Source organism: Bombus flavifrons, chromosome 12, assembly GCF_040668555.2.
Source record: "Bombus flavifrons isolate JBK064 chromosome 12, iyBomFlav1_principal, whole genome shotgun sequence".
In the NCBI taxonomy this organism is placed as follows: Eukaryota; Metazoa; Arthropoda; class Insecta; order Hymenoptera; family Apidae; genus Bombus; species Bombus flavifrons.
This window is the reverse complement of record NC_138453.1, coordinates 7738757-7759486: the sequence shown is the minus strand read 5'-3', so window position 1 is coordinate 7759486 and position 20730 is coordinate 7738757. Positions and strand designations below refer to the sequence as shown.

The 20730-nt window shown below is 36.4% G+C and overlaps 2 protein-coding genes across 4 annotated transcripts in view; one reads left to right on the top strand and one right to left on the bottom strand.

The window, feature by feature from the left end:
* LOC138185581 (neuropeptide CCHamide-1 receptor-like) overlaps nt 1-15754 on the bottom strand; it is a 40363-nt gene extending 24609 nt beyond the window's left edge. For 2 of the 3 annotated variants that reach the window (XM_069124625.1, XM_069124627.1), the window contains exon 1: nt 7005-7108. The gene's annotated coding sequence lies outside the window, so the exon portion shown is untranslated. Of the gene's footprint in view, nt 1-7004; nt 7109-14750 lie in introns of those variants that run through there. The other variant, XM_069124626.1, reaches the window with a different exon arrangement.
* Nucleotides 15755-16940: 1186 nt separating this feature from the next.
* Nucleotides 16941-20730, top strand: part of LOC138185582 (neuropeptide CCHamide-2 receptor-like) — a 34659-nt gene continuing 30869 nt past the window's right edge. The window contains exon 1 of the mRNA XM_069124628.1: nt 16941-17300. The gene's annotated coding sequence lies outside the window, so the exon portion shown is untranslated. The remainder of the gene's footprint in view (nt 17301-20730) is intronic.

The following is a 20730-nucleotide window of genomic DNA, read 5'->3' as shown; positions in this document are numbered from 1 at the left end:
TTAAAATTCACGCTCCCTGAGAATTAAACGCGAAAACCATTTATAAAAACGGTTGAAAGAGTTTTGCTTCTACGAATCGTTCTGCAGAAAAAGGCACGGTTGCTGGAGAAGTGTTGTTTTACAACCGGTCGCGTAATTCGAGGGTTGCCTTGAAGGCAAGATCTTGGCCGAAGCTCGTAAAAGGTGGATTTTGCGCGTGCAAATGGCACTAGAATCAAACAGGATCTAACCTGATCCCGTTCGATTTGAAAGAAAATAATAAAAATTGTTTGCAATAGTTTCTACTTTTTTTTTCGAGAACGATACGAATTTTCGCAAAATTGAGCTAGGAAAAAGAAAAATTGAACTAAAAAAAGTTTCGCTTTTTTATTCTCGTAGCTTCTGTTGACATTGGAAATTAGGTCGAAAATAAACCAGCTGTAACGGGTAGCGAAATTGAAGTTGTACAAATCGCCGACTCAATTAGAGGAAATTAAAGCTGAACGTAAGTTTCGGGCCTGGTATATTTATCTTCAAATGTTTTTTGTACTCTTTCGTTTTTTCCTACGCTGTTTTGTTGCTCTTCTACATTTCGGCGCACGTTAATTCTCATTTCGTAGAATATAATCTATGAAATTCTCACGCGGAACGTATACAAAGGGGATTTTTGCCGACATTACCAGTTTATCTCAAGATTTAGGGTTGCTATTCTTCTGCTCTTTCCTTTTTCCACCCGTACGAAACTTATTAAATCCATTCAGGATCGTAGATCGTTCAGTTTCCCCTTGTTGAAACTTTGCTTTTTATAGAAAACTTCTTTCCTCCTAGAATATATACTTGAACAAAGTTGTTTCATCCGCGGCAAATTAAGTCGCTAAACAGTAAAGAAACCGTAACTCGTTTTTATTTCTCACTTAACGTTAATGCTTCTGATAACGCGTTTCGCGCTCTGTTACAGCGAAATTTCCGGACGAATAAGCTACATAGAACGTGGCAACGACTAATAAATGCGATACTTCTGAACGAGATTAAAAATAAGAAAAAAAAAAAATCCAAGGCTTTGATACGGTTTATTTCTTCTGAAACCAGGTAGTTCCTGCCCTTTTATTGCCAGTGCAAACGAACACGCGACTCATATTCCGATATTATCTTCGATATGGTTGCTGTCGTGATAGGCTAAGGGAACGCGAGACTGTTAGATGCGTCAAATAAGGTAGGAAAGGTACATTTTGAAACTGGTAAATGATGAATATCACTATAACTTATTGTCGTCTTGTGAACTCAACATACGACCTCGTTCATAAATATTATCAACGTGTACAAATTTCCTAGTAATTTAAATCAGTAACCGGAGTTTCAAATTTGTAAACTTTACGCAAAGGATCGATTTGCTCGTAATACCAACGTGCTGTCACCAGACACTAACATTTGGTCTGCATTTGACAACACGTTGGTGCTGCAGGATGTGAAAGTGTTAAAATAAAGTTTCTGAGGCTTACTTAACTTTCTGTACGTGTCCTAGTACTCATGCACGCGGATATGTATATTATGTATATTACGGATATGTATTTTTTATATGTATATTATATGAAATTGAAATTGTTTATGTAAAATGTGTATCACAATGTTTCACACTTACAGAAACCATCTCTTTTACTGCATATTAATTATCGAAAAAAAATATATCGCGATATTAGCTTTAACGTAGAATAAAATTGGCCTGGTTTCCATTTCTAATTTCCCAGCTAAATTATGTTGTATCCAAAACAAGCTTATGTGCTTTTGAACTTTGATGTATAGATCAACAACGACAAACAATATTAAATTATCATTTAAATCTGCCAAAAAAGAAGAATCCAAAAGATGACGCGAAAGGATTTTATTACAACGTTTCTTCCATCTCTGACAAAGGGAACGTGAATTATTAAAAGGTTTGTCATCCAACAAACTCTACGAGAAAGAAATCGAACAAACTCGTTGTTTGCACGCTGATCGTAACATTATCGTTCACCATATTATCGATGTCGATTAATTTAGTTCAAAATTATCGTCCAACATTTGTGAAGTTTATCGATCACAATGTAGAAAATCAAACAGCACGATTGTATTATTCATTCTCGAGGACAAAATTATCGTGTTCTTAAACAGTCACGATATTACGAAGGTTCGTGCCGCCTCGTTCAAGGATTAGACTTAGGGAAAACGATTTTCTGCATGTTATGTGGAAATAACCGCAATTTAAAGTCTCTTTGCTCCAAAACGACGTTCAGCTAATCTCGTTTGGTTTACACGGCACCCATTTGATTTAATGGGAGTATACCTCACGTAGGTACCCATAAAGGCGTAATCAAAATTCCATAAATATGAAACACGCGCATAAACGTTGGTATCCGAAAAAGCCGAATAAAATTCAATGCATGCATCGTCGTAATTTCTAACGCAGAACATCGAACGACGATAGACGTTGCACCTATTTATAATTAAGTTCAACGTACGTTTAACTGGCCGATTCGCCAGATTCGCGTTTGATTTGGATCGCGCGCAAAGTAATTTTCCGCTTCCGATCTCGAATAGAACGTACACTAACATGTCGGACATGTATACAAATTAAGATAACAGAAACATGATAACTTGAGTAAAATTGAAGAATCACTAAAAAATTATCAAAATGTTTAAGAATTGTTATCTCATTTAAAACGTTAGACGATGAAGTCTCTCGTCCATGTGATGTAACAAAATTAATATTCTTTTTATCTTTATACGTATAATATACCTCTATTTCTTGATCTCCATTTTTATCAATTCTGTTATTTATATTATTGTTGTATCTCTTGTTATTCGATTCCATGTACACTGCAAATAATTCTATGATACAGACTGAGATTTTGAGTGGAGTTCTTGGCGTACATCATCTATTAATTCACTTTCAATCCTCTCAACAGATTTTAGATCAGAAAACAGTCAAAGAGAGATTAAAAGAAAATCGGAGATATAAAATGAAAATATAGAAATAGTACTTTGTCTTAATAATTATATTTACACTTAATCTTCCAAATTGCGAAGCAGCTACAAGAATATCGCCATTATCGCTAGACTATCTGCAAATATTTAAAATCCTCTAACTTTCAGAGAACTCTATACCGTTCTGTTCGTCCCGCATCTCGAACATTGTTCTCTTAACATAGAATTCTTGTTTTTGTTGCTTTTAAAATTGGCATCCCGTTGCAGCAATTTTTTACAACTACGATCTGCTTTTAACATCTCTCGGGTTGTTTACGTTAGAACCGCATAGATTCATTGCCAATGCTACTACATTTGTCTTCAAAATTGCAAACGACTATATTATAAATTTGCTCGGAAATTCTCCAGCTATCGGAGCTCGATGTTTCTCCGGGGACATTCAGAAAATTTCCCTTATTCTATACATCCGATATTTAGTTGTGTTAAACGTATACGTGATCACGCCAACTCGCTCACGCGCCGGCTACGCTTTTTCTGTAAATCGTTGCCCACGTGTATAAGAACATATTTAAAACGCTTGACATTCGTCTTCGTCTCCGTATCACGTATGATCAACGTCATATTCAAATTATACAGTGTGTCAGTTTTATGTGGAAATACGTAAATATTTCGTGAACTATGGATGAGACAAGAAAATTGATTTTCAAGCAAATGTTATACAATTTCGAGGGGGACATATTATGCCGATATTTATTTTATGTTGGAATAACTTTGAAAAGCCCTGTGAAAGTAACGCTTGTGTTTTTTAAATGGGAACTATATTCTTTTTTATTCCATATTTTTATAACTGACGTCAAAAAGCCTCTTATTTATATTTTATGCATAAACCCATATCCAGATATTAATTCTTAAGAAGGATGCGAAGTTGTATTAAACATGTAGAAGGACCAACGACTAGTCGTTTCAGGAATAGTATTTCTGTGCATATACATGTACTCGCACAAACGGCTCTTTTTAGAACCATCAATGATGTATAAAGTCTACCGGAACAATGTATAACGCCGATGATGTCGATATATCAAGTTTGAGATTTAATATTTCAATAATATTTTATGCGAAAAGTACGTAGTAGTAGAAGCAGGTAATGTTCTGAAAATGTTTTAATGTTACATGATGGTTACAGGAACGTGGAATAAAAAAATATAGGGCTTTTCGAGGACTTTTCGGAGTGAAATAAATATCACCATGGTAAACCCCTCGAAATCGTGTAATATCTGTTTTATTGTTCTCGAGATACTCACGTGTTTCCGGATAAAGTGGATAAAACCGTAAAACGTTGATAAATGTACGTTCGTGTTGATTATGCTTAAACCAAAGAGTGTTGCCCTTATGAATAAAAGAATGAAACAAGATAAATTTCGAAAATTTGCGAAGAGGATGGGAAAACATATGTTTACTTCCAGAGCCAAAAAGCAATTTTGGTAATAGGCCGATCGACGGCGTACTGAATTATAAAGCTGTTTTTTAGCAAAAGAAAATAAGAAACTTATCGTATTCTTTCCTTGTAGTTTTCAGTTGTGACACTTAGAGTATACGTGCGACACTACCAACGCGAGGATGTAACAATAAAGGCAGTTCGCGATCGTATTTTTCTGAAATGAAATTAGAAGATTCGAGAAAATTCCTTTGATCTCGTTCGAATCGCGAATGCATCTCACCACCGGTTTCCTAAATAATGTAATTTCTGAAAGCCTTTCATAGTCCAGTTCGATGTTAAATTAATCGAAAGTGCTTCTGAGAGAGAACGAGTCGGTTTCTTACGCGTTGTCTGAATGCATCACGGAATTCTTCGTCAGTGCTGGCAACCTTTGTGTTACGTAATTCGTCGTCCGTCTTTGCAACCTTTGTGTTACATTTTCATCGATTCGACGCCGTAAATGTGGCGATCGGGTGCAGAATGCCGGAAAGAAACGGGAAATTGGTCGTAAAAGGTGCGCGATCCGATAACGCGAGCTGGGGACGCATAAAAATACGAGTTAATCTAGCCTTAAGCATTGCGACGATCCAAATATTGATCGTCACGGAAGCAAGGAGGCCAAACACGATAATAAGTCATGGAGAATCATTCCCCCGTGGAACGTTCAATTATGAAAATAACGGGAATGTTAAAATATCGTTCGAGGCGTTCTATCGATCCAGGTTCAACGATCAAGACGATAGGAAAATGCCATGGACGAAACCTCTACGTAGGAATTTTCTATTCAACATAAAACAGATCTCTATCAAGAGAACAAATCTGTGTTTGTTTCTCTGCACAAAATTAGCGTAGTAATTCATAATGAAAATCGATCAAAGTTTAACGAAAAACGTAAGTTCTAAAGGAAAGACAGATTCCCTTTGAATAAAATTTTCAGATTAAAAAATTAAAAAATTTCCTATTCAACACACAATGTCTTTGTCATTGTCACAATTCTATTTCGGAAGAACAATTCTGATTTGTTACTGAATCTGTCGAAAAGATAACACGGTAGCCTCGTATATAAATATTCTAATGAAAATTGATCGAAACAAGATTAAGATAAATATAATGAACAAAATTTAAAAACATGAATGAAAATATAAATTTCCATATATTAAGTTATACCGGATAAATGCAAATTACAAAATACCCCTACGTACTCTAACACGTAACAGTCCTCGACAAAATAATTCTGATTTGTTTCTCTCTAGGAAATTGCCACTTGTAATGTTAATTAATCAGAATTTCTCGACTAATAGCTTTGGTAGAAATCTCTACCTACGCTCTGCTATCCCCGACGCGGTGTTCTTTGAATTTATTAATTGTAGCGTTAATGTATAAGTTAGGATACGTATTACATTGTAAATAGTTTAAAGGAATACAGCTGTCGGTGATAAAAACCAACCGCCTATAGTCTTCTGTTTAGTTTTAAAATCAGCAGACAACGACGAGATGGTACAGTTCTTACGAGACACGTAGGCTTAGGCCAAAAAATATGTGCATATGTGAGCAGCTAGTGCCTGCGTAAAGATAAGGGAGTGTTCGCCAGCGAGTGTTTCTTTTTATCTAGCGATAAAATAATAATTCAATTTCCCGTAATAGTCATCCGCTCTATTATCCCTAGATAGTTCAGCTTCTGTCTAGTTAGTCTAGTTAAAAAATGCAAAGCAAGCTGCAAATTTCTACCCTCTTGTGTCCGATTCAAAGTTCGTGTCGTTGAATTTTCACGTCGATATCGAACATAGACGTCGTGGTCCGCACGGTAACTTCATCGTAGCGACAACTATCCAACGCGTATTTGCATACGATTTGAATAAAACGAAGGAGACATCATTGAGTGTCGAACAAGAAGATTAGTGGCGAGATCTGGCAATGACAGTTACTCGTTAAATTAGCGGCACAATTTCGTGCGCGTAATTAAAATTGATCGTTTAACCGACGAGGGGCGCGTGTAATGCAATGACGCGACTATAGACATTGCATTGTTAGATGCTGCGGTCTGGTCTCACGCGACGAAAAACGGTGGTTCAAAGACGACATTGACGAGAGCCGGCACGTCTATCAATCTCGTGGGCGGGAAATGTTATGCATCGAAATCTAAATAGACTCTATGGAACAGATTGCCCGTAGCTAATAAAATCGATGAAAAGCACGCACTGTTTTTACAAAAACATCATTTACGCGGTACATGCAAGTTTGTCGATTAAAACGTACACTTTGTGCAACGTAACTGCGTTGGAACGTCAGGAGTTGATCGACCGTTTCACCGATCGAAAATGCAGCTTTTATTCCTGAATTGAGCGCCAGAAATTCCACACATACCTAAAAATATCAATAGAGCAGAGTACCGTTACACAAACTTTTCCTCACTTTTACTTTGATCTACGCTTGATTTCCAATCCAATTTCCACGTCCCGTCACTGATCACACGAGACGCGCGAAAGGACAAAAGGAGGCAAAGTGACAAACGGAGCGAAAATCCGGGAGGGAAGATTCAAATGTCTCGAGGAATTTACGTGTCGTGGAATAGCGACAATTTACTCACGATTGATGAACGTCGTTTCGAAGGTGGCCGTAGCGGATACTGAACGAAAGCCGAGGAAAGATCGGCGAGAAAGGTAGAAGACAACCGCGTCTGCTCGTCACCGCGATACTACTGGCGGTGGTTGCTCTACCCACGCCAGAAAGTGCGACCCACGAAGCAACCCCCACCGGCCGTCGATCCGGTCGGGATATAGCAAGCTACCCCCGTGAATCGGTGATCCTTCGATTTCGATCAATCTGATCGAGTTTCACCATTGACGTCGTTTACCACGTTGATATCGAGGTGGCCGTCACGCGGTAACCAAGCATAATTGATTCCATCGATCAAATTTTGATGGAAATTAATATATTCTGCCGATAAGGAATCGCTGAATATAAGTTCACATAGAAATGTTACAGCTACGCTGCATTAAATAGATTCTTGATTTATTACGATGATATTCGTGGAAAGTTAATATAATTGTAATGGTGATGGGTGGATGCAAACGACATTCAGTTACACGCATAACATGATATCGATGTGTAGCATGTATATGTAGATAGTACTATCGTACTTTCGCATTGAAAACTTTATAGTTCAATTTCATTGCACCTTAAGTCGTCCTTGGATTTCTGGCATACGCCCCTATGAACCCTAGAATATCTTAGGAATTTGCAGGTCGTTTCCGAGTCAAGACATCGTGCAATTCGCCCGTCTCCTTTTCACGTTCTTTCTTTCTCTCTATCTCTTTCGTCGATAGAATTTTCTTCTCCAATACCTTCATTTATCGTTGCAATCTCTTTTAGCAATCTCTGCTCTTTTTCATCGATGAAATCCGTTTAATTTTGTATCTTTACGTTGGTTTTTCTACTATTTCCTGGTATTGTTGTAATTTCTTTTATTAAATCGTCATAGTGTTTCTCTCATTTCTAAAATCCTCTTGATATTGTTACGCCCACTTAAACATTTATTTTTATTGCTAGATCGTCCTTTTTGTTACGCGTGTGCTGTATTCTTTTTACTGCTAGAATTTTACTTTTTAGGATCGATGCTGTTTTTCATTGGTGGAATTCTTTTTCTGGCCCAAATTGATATCTTCCGTGGGTGTTTAGATCCCCGAAACAATTATTATAGATATTTATTAATCCATGTGCACGTAAATCGAAAAAGAGTATGAGAAATATTCATAACATCTATTGTTTTTACGGCAGAATTCACAATAAAGGAATGCATGCCATTATGGTTCATTAGATTGCTTGAACAGGATTAAAAGCTTTATGATTCTGTTTCATACAGATTGTATACAAACGGACTAAAACGAATCACGGCACGGTTAAATATCGAAACAACTGCAGATTGTAGCGAATTAAAAAGTTCCTCATCGATTTTTCAAGCGAAAGGATCTCCTATTGACTCTATTGCTGTACGATCGCCGATATTTTTCCAAATTAATGCATGAGAAATGTTAGACGAATTATAATTCGCTTACGTGATATATATATCGCACGTAGGGTGTTTTCCATTTTTTTAGTCAAACTATGAGAGCGTAATCTACAAGTGAAAAGAAGAGAAGGATATTATATAAAATTTAGCAGTAAACTATTTATGCAAATGCATATTTTTTATGGATATAAAATTGATTTAAAAAATGCACCCGAGGTAGAGAATTATTTTATTTATTACACATAACAAATAACAACATTTCGTTTTGCAGCTTGAAAATTCCCATAAATGTGTAAAAATAGTCGACCAACTCGTCATAAATCACAGTAATGATACGTCAATATTTTATTATATTCCAAATTTATTACGTTGAAAATATCGCGAGAATATTATTAAATATCAACAACTAACTTATTAATTAGTTGTGTTAATTCTTCCCGCGTAGTTACTTTTATATATTCTGCAGCAACAAATTTGTTCCCATGCGCATATTTTATATTTCAAGCTGTGTTCAATATTGGCTGATAACTTTGTAATAAAGCGTTTACAGTGAAATTCGCTACAACATATTTGTCTTATTTTCACTTGCAAATTCCCTTACCTTTTTGACGACAAAATAGAAAATACCTTGTATAAGAATTATTGAAGCTAAAAAGCTACGTAATAGCTGGTAATAGCTACGTTTCGTTGAATTATGATTTCTATGAGAATACTCAAAACGCAAGGACTCTCGCAGTAGAATAAGGAGCCACGAACAGACTTACTTCATTCACGTGATCGTAGTTGTATTGGGGTGAACGTCAATGCCATCTGCACATATCGACTTAGCGGATTCCACTCCGTGTCCCATCGTAATTAAAACGGTTTAAGATAAAGAGTTGACATGCTTGAACGAGTCCTCGTCGCCGAGAATTTATCCACCGTGCGAATATTCAAACGTCCATCCGTACCATCGTAGTTGGCCTTAATTAAAATTTCTTAATCGCCTTCAACAGTGGTAAATGGAACTCATTTTGCGGTTACTTGAACCGCTATTTCAACCACATAATACGCAAATACGATTTACAAATTGTTAAATACGGATGACACAATGAAGGATTAAGCAATAAAGAGGATGGAAACAGAATAAGGAAGTCGTGAATAACTGAATAAATGATCTAAATTCTGTTCTACATTGTAGAGTGCATTGTGTAAAATATATTCCTTCTAGAACAAATTCATCAATAGTTCCGTAGATGTTATAACGACCGGGTATAGAACCATAGTTTCGAAAATATCTAAGAGAAATATTAGAATAAAAATTAAGAATTTCCCGCGTATTTATTGAACTTTCGATATACCGCTTTTGCGCAATATTCTATATATCAATAATTTCTCAAAAATTACAAAAACAAATTCACTGTTTCAAACTCTAAAGTTACTGTGTTCCCTTGAACGACGTCGAATGCAATTTTCGTATCTGAGAAAGCCACTCGGCTCGAATTACAGAACATGCTATTACATAGCACCAGGAGGCAAATAAAAATGCAATATTCGAAAAGACTTGTTGATGGAATATGAAATATCGTCCCTGTGGTTCGATATTGGAGTTTCAACGATGGATTACATAATAGCACCGCTTTCGCGAAATCGCGACTCGATTCGAACATGTGTTTGAATTTTGAATACACGAAAGTTGGCCGTCTTCTGAAATATGGATCAGTGAAGTGTACACCGTGTGGCCTCGAATGGAGGCGTTTTCTCGCCCCTCTCCCCACCCCTCTCTCTTTTTCTCTCTTTCTCTCTCCTCTCTGCCATTTCGTTCTCCGGCCAAATATTTGGTGCAAACACTCGACTCTGATTTTATAATTCCGGTCGAGTGGGGCATAGCTCTTTCAAAGAAACTGCCTACCATTTCAAACTAGTTTCGTGCTTTTCCCACCTGGCCATATATGCATAGCTACACAGTGATCCGTGAAACGAATGAATTTACTGCGACGGAAAAAGCAACTGTTTGTTTCTCTTGCGGCACTAAACGAATCCACAGCGAAACAGGCGCCGCGAGGACCTTACGCCCTCGTTCGTTTGGCTAACCGATTATACGAGCAAACTTTTTTATCACGGTACAAACATAAGCCGATTATAGATCTGTCGGTTTAATCTGTTGTATGGCGAGATAGCAATTTTGTAAGTAAACTTAGTGAGGAGCAATTTTGAGGTATTATCGCTGTACGAATGAGTAACTTTAAAACTAGCACACAAATCGCGTTGAGTGAAAAATATACATGGTTAATTCGAAAGTTATTCGACAAATTACGGACAACCAACAAATGCTAAAGTGTGTCGTTTCGTAGATGTCAGTAACAAAAAGCTGGCAAAAATTTCGCTTGTTTTTCCTGGATCAAGCGTGTATCAGATGGCGTTTAAAGCTTGCTTTCCATGAAAGATATGTGGGATATTCAGATTCGTGTTTTATCGTTGGTATTTTACTCTTGCGGTAGAAAAAGGTGCGACTGTTCTTATCCAGGAGGGATAATGGAGCGCGCTGATTCTGGCTTTCATCGATCAGAATCTCCCGCGTTGGGAATAATGCATCTAACGACCACCAGATGGAGGTAGTGTTAGCTAATGGAAGCTATCTTCAACTTTCTCGTCGAATACTCAACTGAAAAGTTTGGTTTGCTTTTACGATGAAATTGCAGCATGGATAGCACTTATTTACGTGATATAACCAAAGGAAAAGTGAACGAAGAAAATTGCTATGGATATTAAAAGAACGTCTACGTTTTCATGGTTCCGAAAGGGAATTTTTATTAAGCCGTCGTAAGATACCATTTCTATGCATGTAAAGTATCACTTAATTAAATTCGAAAAAATATGTGGGATAAAATCACTTTGGAATATATCACGGTCTCTCGGTATTCCTGAAGACACACAAATTGAGAAAAAATTGCAAACGTTATATCTATTGGAATACTATAAAAAGACATAACACGTATTGTCAATATTTCTCGGAGTTTTACCAGGGGATCCAATATCCGCACCGTGAACCGCACTAAAGGTCTTATTTATGAGTTTAATACCTACCGTTAATCCAGCCTAGCAATTGCTGCTAAATTAGAAAAAAGATATTAGACTTCTGAAAGAATGCCTGTGGAAGCGCCATGCAAAGAAATTTGACATTTTCAGTTGGAATTCGATGAGAGGAAAATGTTACCTTAGTACCTGTTCTTTCGTGAGATTTATTGTTTCGAAATGCATACTTTCGACGAATTACGACTAGAACGGCACAGACACAGAATTTCTGTTAAAATACCATTCCCGATTCTCTGAGAGGACATCAGTTACCGTATATCAGGAATAACGGTGATTGCGCGCAAAGTGCGACAATGTTGTGATATCGTAAATTCCTGGTCAGTTGAACTATCTATTACGAATTAACGGCAATAAAAGAAACAAAATATCAAGAATTTCTCTAAAAAATCGGAAACTACATGAGAAGATTGCTAAACACCAAATACCTCGAAAAATTCTGTGAGTGAATTGCATAATCTCTGCCCCATTTCGACTAGAATACTACGAATCGACGTTTGCAATTTAACGGATAGTGGTTGGCATAAGGTAACGGAATCGTTTGGTATTCCAACGACGCTCTGGTCAACTTAAATGCTCTTGATTGCATCGATTGTAGCGTGAAAATAGCATCATCGCACCCGATAGATCGTATCGTGTACATACCATGTCACTTTGATTCCGAAATTCCACGTGGAGCGCTTCAAATTTCGTTAAACACCACTTTTTTCCCCCACTGGGATTCTCTCCATCGCCGTTCTGTTTGACCGCGGAATTGTTTCCTTTGTAACTATGTGTAACTCTTAACGCGCGGAGCAAATAGTATCATTTCAATTTGTGTAGAGACATTATAATGCAGTTACAAAGTCTCCTTGTATAATTAAACATACTAGTAACATTATAAGTTATTACTATTATAAGTTATTAGTATGTAAAAATTAGTATGTAAAGAAAAGACAACAAACAATAGTATAATATAAAATATTCAAAATATGGTACTCGTTATAATGTTCAGTGAGCGAAATCTTCAATCAAACTGTAATTAAGCTTGATGTCTTTAATTATATCAAAAATATGAATGTACATAAACATTCGTAGCTCATAATAGAATTAAGGAGCTTCAATTAACATAATTAAAAATACACCGAGATTTTGGTTTCTTTGATACGCTTGCCAGCTTCACTTCGTTTCAATTAACTCCTATGTTTCTGGTTTCACTTTTGTACACGCAACCTCTATGAAACACAACAAGGCGTCTCCTCATAGTGTTAGAGAAAAATAGCATAATACTATTATCAAGACATTTTAATTTCAATAATAAAATAGGTTTCAATCATTGCACGCATCGGGATTGCTTTAATTCCTCTTCAATAATTTCCAACAGATAGGCTACGTACAAACTACTGTCGCGTCGAGTGCGATAAAACCACTGCCGTCATACCGAAAGTTATGGATTTGAACCAGCGGCGAAGTTCTGCTAACTCGACGTCGTGTAAATTAATCGCGGCAAACTTCGAGCGGCTGCACTGAAAAGTTACCATACAAAATTTAAAATAAATGTTGATTCATTTTTCCCTCGTTCCTTGTTAGCTTCCTTTATCTTTTTTTTTTTACGTTACTAGAGTACATATACTACCTTACACAAGTATCTGGACGCTTTTGGTCAACTAGAATTAACAATACGTGAATTTTATAGAAATGTACGCAATAATAAATTAAAAATTGGAGGCACTAACTATGTTTCTTGTAGAATCAACAAATACTTATACATTTAAATGGTCTCTTTAGATCCTCGATCCTTAACGTTTCATGCAATTGTACTTCCTCAAACATTTATTTCTATTGAGAAAACTTCAAACGTTTCGTTTCATGAGCGTATAGTATAATGAATTGTATAGTGTAAACGAAAGACATCGATAATTAGAATTTTTTCAAATATTAAAAAAATTTTAACAGAAGGGAAAATTAAGCTTGGACATACATAACCCAGTTTGCTTTTGAATCTAATTTATATTGCAAATTGGAAAATCTAAAGATACGGAATTACAAAATAGTAACAGATATACAATTAATTATTCCATTAATCATTAATTATTAATAATTTATATTAATTATTCCATATTGATTTCTAAATGTCAATGTAATTGTACCGTAATATTCTATTATACGCAGTTATGGCAATTATAAAGAATAAAATGCTTGCAGGTTCATTTAAATAATTCTTTGATTAAAATACATTTTGTTAAAAATAACCAAGTGTCTATATACTTTTGAACTGCTGAGTCCATAAAATAAAGTATCAAATGTTTTCTTTTTTTATAAACGCTAAAACACGTTCAGATATCTCCTAATGTTAGTGGTATATAGTATATTCGATTATCAGAAGCTTTCTTTGAGATAGACACGAAATCCATTAAGATTTTGCGTCGACGGGTCTTATTCTTCTTCCCTCGGGACATTCATCGACCATTGTATTTTCCTTTCATGCTGTATTTTCCTTCTGCGTTTCTGTTGGCACGGAGACCAGACTGTACCATGTATACCTTTATAACAATTTCAACGAAACGCCTAACCGGCTTAGGGTATCCCTGTTTGCTTCCTACTTAACCAAACCAGACAGGATGGTATAACGATTGGTAAATAAACGGCGAATCTGGACGACCCACTATCGTTCTGTAGTTGAAGCATGTGGGTTATGAAGATGACAGTGATTGCGGGGCGCTCGTTTTATTCGTTCGGATGGAACAGGGTCGATCATAACTTGGTGACAGAAGGAAGGGTGGTAAAATTTCGGATGACCTGAAGAAGATGGTGTTCCAAAAATACCACAAAATCATCTCTCTCTCTCTTTCTGTTTGCTTGTTTAGTAGAGACGATGTAATTGGAAAGAAAAATAAATGAAACACAAAAACGGAAAAATAGATAGCGAACAGGAAATGACGAAACACGAATCTGTGAACATGCGTATCACTGTCGATTGATCTAGTTAATCCGACGACGAAAATATCAACGTTTTAAACCGAGACAAAAAGGATAAAAATAAATATCTACCAAACGAGTTGAATATATAAAAACCACGAAATTTCTATTTATATTTCGTTTAGAATTGAACGGTTGAAAGTTGAATTTAAATACACTGAAATTCATCAGGACTTTAATGAAACGATTGTAAACGCGATACAAAGGACAAATCAGTGAGGAAAAGGGACCATCGAGCAAATCGAGAATTAATAGGATTAATTGTTACAACGGTGAGTCAATATTTCTGCTTACCTCGAAGCTTGTTGAACGAAGATCTCCTTTCAATGGATCCTGTTCCTGGCTCTATAATTTTATTAAAAGTCCGTCTTTTTATCGTAATCGATCAAACGGACCTCCAGTAGCAGCTGTATACCGACAGGATCCATTTCTGCGCGGTAGATGATTCGACACTTGCAGAATTATATTCACGCTGGAAAATTGATCGACACTCCCGATAGACCGAAATTACATTGGTATATGCGGCGAAATTTTTACAGCAATTTAGAAGCGAAGCATATTAGAGTAATTCGTCGATTAATCACAAGCACAGGTTACGAAAATTCCAACGAGAGCATAAATTAACTAAATATATAAACTAACGCAATTTCTTATCTCACAACAATACGAATCGCGTACGAACGATCGCAACCAACGAAACTCGAAGATTAAGAAATTAGCGGAATTTTATTTTTTCGTGGAGCACAGTTGTTACTCGTTTCGACGTGGCAAACTTAAAATCCTCGTTACATATTAACGAAGCGTTCACGAACGTCCCAAGATCGCAACTAACGAAATTCGAAGACTAAAAAATTAGCGAAGCTTTATGTTTTCGACACATTTGCCAATTATTTCTACGCGAGAAACTGAAAACCTTCGTCACGTGTTAACGAATCTACGAACGTTTCGCGACTAACGAAACTCAGAGCCGAAATTTTGTTTCCTTCCTTTTGCGTGAAACACAGTCGTCAATCGTTTTGACAGGAGAAACTTGAAATCCTTGCCACGTGTTATCGAATCTACAAGCGTTTCGCCATCCACAACTATCGAAACTCAAATATTAAAAAATTTGCGTATTTCTTTTTCTTTTTCGTGCAGTACGATTAGCAATTATTTCAGCACAAAATACTTGCAATCTTCGTCACGTGTTCGTACATAATTCACAGTATAACAGTATATAGTTGGCGATCGTAACTATCGAATCTTGTAGACTGAAAAATTAGCGTGCTTTTCTTTCTTCTGAACACGGTTACCAATCGTTTCGACGCGAGGAACTTGAAATTCTACAACTGTATGCGTCACGGTTCGATGTGTATCTGTTGGTTGTTGTCACTTACCATAGGAATTCTAATTGAATTCCAAGTGGATTCGCAAACGCAACAAGGAACGCGGCGCTGCGTAGTCGTAATCTGGTCGATTCTAGAAATTCCTGGCGTGGTTAATCCGCCAGAGCGACCATCGGTGACGATGTTGAAAGAAAAACACGATGCACAGTGGAGAATGCAAAATAAATAACGCCCCTGTTTGGCTACTGTTGCGTCGTATTGATTTAATCCGGATCGACCAAGTGCAACAGATGCATTCCTACGGGAAATCTTTGCCACTTATGAACGCGAGCTCTCTTCGGCGATCCCAAGCTGACGCGGAACATTTATCCTCGCGCGGTTTATGTGTACTCTTAATTCATTATATCATTTGCACGAATGTCGCATCCATGATAATGTAATTAAACCGACTGTATAATTAGATATTTCAGTTATAATTTATCCACAATCCAACGTGATTATCTATCATGAATTTCTAATTAACTCCGATTAAATTACATCATTCAATATACAGGCAGATTCATCGTACGGAATCTGCTTACCGAATTTGTTGATTTGACAAAAATAGAATTGGAATATTGGGTGGTTGGTTTTAGTAGATGGTAGAAAAAGGTTGAAGAGAGAAATAGGTTAACATGAACATTCTTCCTACATCGAATAGGTGTGTTTTCGATTACGATTTGAAAAAAAAACGGGTGGTTCGAGGAGGCGCACCCTTCAGCCAGAGTGTCAGGCGTCGAAAGAGGAGAAAGAGTAGACAAAACGATGCATCGTGTTTTGCGACTGCGTCGAGAGAGCGTGGATCCTCAGCGAATCCAAGTTTCGCTTCAGTTTACGGCGCGCTGTCGATTTCGCCGAATTGATATCTCGTAGTGAACATATCCATCGGTGGATTTTCTCCTTGCAAGAATAAATGTTTACGACCTACTCTAAACACCCTATTTGAAAAAGTTACCTGTAGTAATAATAATAGCAATAATAAAAAATATTAAACGTACGAAAGCAATCACGATAATAGATAGAAACGTTACAAAACTAATACGTAGATTAACAAGCTTTGACATTTCATATTTTATAATATTTCCGCTAAGTGATCTCTAACTAATCTAATCTAATTTCTATCTAATCTCCACTATTTTATCACAGTGGTAAATGAAGAAACGAATTCGACTTTTTTTATGAAAATCTGAATTTTTTTACGGCCGGCTGATTTTCGTTATAATTTCTTACATCCTGGTTCCATTTTGACATTGTTTGAATGTCAAAGAAGAGTATCTCGTCGGCTTGAAGGTCGAAGGAACGTGAAACGACGAAGCACCGAGTTGCGACAACGTCACGAGTGAATGGCGCATAAGTGTGCATTGTATGATTGCCAGACAGTCGCAAAACTAAACGCGTGTGAAACGCGGCGAATTTAAGCGGAGCGGATTTAAGAAGGCCAAAGTTCTACAGTGGTGGAAAGGGGAAGGCAACGTGAAAGGTAAATCATTTACGAAGTCTCTGGCGAATCGAGTTACCGATAAACAGGACACATCGAGTTAAGTCTGTTCGACTTTACTTTACAAGATAACCAAACACGAAAGCGTTCGTAAAATTCTAATATCATTAGAAATAATTGCAGGCACATTTGCAGCTTACAGAGGAGTTACTTTAATAATTTTTAACGGAAAATCGGTCCGAAATAAAAACTACGAAATAATTCTCGACAATAGCTTTTAGATTTGACGATAATTAATATATAAAATAAAAAGTAGTGCGGAATTTTGAAAATAATTTGATAATCGAAGGATACATAAGGATTTGACAATTAAATATTTCGTTTATGACGAATCATCAAACTTGTGAAAAATTTAAAGATACAAAAATGCAGACAATATTGAAAAATATGTGAAATAACCAAAGTAGAATATTCTTTCCAATATTTATGATAATTTTCAGATTAAGGTGATTTATGGTGTTCAGAAGATGAAACAAATCTCCGTTTACATTTAATCGTTGTATCCGTATTTTTAAGAAATATGTGTTTGTGGATTAACTTGATCGAGAAATCTGCCAATTGTGAGTTCACAAGAAGTGTGATCTTTCATGAGCCATACGAAAAAGATTTTGCGGTGCGGAGTAAAAGATAGAGTGCAACATATATGTACGTAAATACGTGCAGCAGAAGAAGTGGCGAATAATTGATAGGCAAACATTTCTTGCTCGGCCAGAGTGTTCTAACACGCGGATATATAGCCAGACTTACAAGTGGTTTTCTAATTTTAAACATTAATGCCTTGGGTCCGACAACGTGTGATCACGATGCTGTTAACGTCGCCTTAAATTGACAACGTGGTCATTTGCAACGTGCATCCATTTTCGCGAGTAATTCGTATTGAATTAACGTCGAACCACTGTCTTTTCTTTGCGTCGCGCTTTCGAGACAATATTCTTGTGTAAATTATCCATTAACGACTTTTCTGAATATGGTATGTGTGTTGTACGAAACATATTAAAACTTGATTAACCCTGTACCAAGAGAAAGACTATGGCGATTATATTGGGAAAATTTGACAGAAATCTGAAAATGTGTATAGGAGTTACAAGAGATTACGAGCTTCATAAAAGGCAGCGAGGTATTTGAACAGTCGTTTGTTCGTTATATTAGAAACCATCCTTTGTTTCTTCAAACAGAAAATTCATATGCACGAAATTACCCCTCAAAACGATTGTGAATAGGTTTGATATTCATTTAAAATTTTGCCAATATTACAGTCTCATTACAATGCTAATAAAGTTTCGAAATGTTTTATACGACACACGTACAAGCGGTTTGATAATTGTTCAAACACTTTCATGAACCACCGTATTTTACCCGACACTACGTATAGTTTGCATAGAAATACAACGAATAATTTATGGAGTAATATTGCAATGTACGCGAATAATTTGATAGAAATTATATTCTGACTAGGTCCGATATTTCATTGCATTTAAAATACGGTCGAAAAATTCGTGTAAATGCGGATCGTCGAGTTGGTGGTCATATAAATTGTATTTCACGAATTGTAGTTCGTGCATGAAGGGCGAAATTAAACGCAGCTGCTTACGCGTGACAAAATTAATACGGGTGGAAGGGAATTTTGGTTAAAGCTAGGGAAAAAATTCGACTAGAATAAGCTCGAATAAAGGCTTTGATTTATCAACCGATGATCATCGAAGCGAAGAAGCGTTTGCAGCAAAAATGGAGAAACGAATATGTATAGAGAAACTAGTTCATGTATGGAAAGTAGAGCGAGGGAAGAAGTTTCTAGTTATCTTGTTCGATAAGAGCTTCGTGGAGAATCGGCGTGGCTTGCCGTAAGGAATTTACAGTTTATTAGATGAACATGCAGAAATCTGCATGATAAGAAAACTCTGCTAATTTTAATTCGCCTGGCGTAAGAAAACTACGGGAATAAAAAAACATTTTCTACTTCTTCGCAACTAATTTTTCAATTTACCTGAATCGGCAGCCACTCGCTTATTCATGAAAGGAATTCCATAGCGCGAATTTTATTCACTTTGAATGGAGATTGACAAACATTCCACTAATTGTTCTAAAATTAAATTCGTAACAATGTTTTCTATTTATATTTAAGTTTATCGAGAGAGCTAGTTGTTCCATCTAAAGAACTGTGTTAATATTAAATACCAGAGTGGTTTCCAGAGGTAGGAGAAAATCAAAGGTAAAGGGAAATCAAGCAGGGAGATTGTATCAAGAAGTAATGTATTCCGTGACCGTCAGTTGGGCGTACAGTGGTTGCTTCTCGTGTCAACTAAGTTTGACATAGTGCCTCAAGTTTCTTGGAAATGGTGTTGCTAACACTTATCGTTTCTCATTTGCATCAAACTAGGTAAAGGTGGGCCTTGGTAAACGTATTGACAAATTTGCTTAATAAATTTATTTTAGATTAGCGAAATAAAAAGTGGTGAATTTATTACTGTCTCTCTCTCTCTCTCTTTAATTTTGAGTTCAGAAATGTTTAATAAATACCTACAGTCGATGGATTTGTTTGCTTTGAATCTATTACGGAGATTGCCAAAAGAACAGCTAAATTTAATGGGAAACTGGTAATGCCACATCAAACACGACTATTTATTCATATAGCCCACGTCATACTAATTATTCGAGAAATTCTATTATAATAATTGTCTCCCCTAAATTGTTTTTCATAATGTTACTTCAACAACGTGCACATGTTACTTCGACAATCTGGGCTTTTACGACATTTCCAAATTTTTCTATCAACGATGGCAGCTGTGGTTAACAGCTGGACGTTTTATTGCAAAGATTTCCCGCTGAGATTGCGTCGTGCAAGGTCCTTTAATACGCACAAGAAATACGAAAAGCGGCAGTAAATCGAGAATCACGGGAATCCATAAAAAAGATTTGCAGAAACCTTACGATACCCTTGACGTTTCCAAATTTCCTAAGTTTACCGCGATCTTCGCGATTAAGGAACGTATGTAGCTCCTTCTATTTATTGTACGAAGGGTAAGCTTGCTCCTCCCTTCTGTATAGAAGAAACTCGAAAAAAAGAGAGTACCAATTCCTCTTTGGACTTTGTCCCTTTAAATAAGACGCAAATAAACCCGAAAAAAAATAATTCCAGAGCTCTCTTATACAATTGGACTAATCTTATTACTAAAATTTTGTAAGTCACGCGAGACACAAATTGTTGATATTAAATTCTCATGACGAATAGTAAGGAGTTTGTTAAGAAAAAAAAGGGGGAAGTCTCTTGTAGCTCTGGAATACTTAATTCTGTTCTTTTGTTTATCTTTAACAAATGTACGTGATTTATTCAGGATTTTAAAATGATTGGTAAATACTTTCTTACTATTCCTGGTATTCGATTTCGAGCTGTTCGTTGGACGTTGAACGAAAT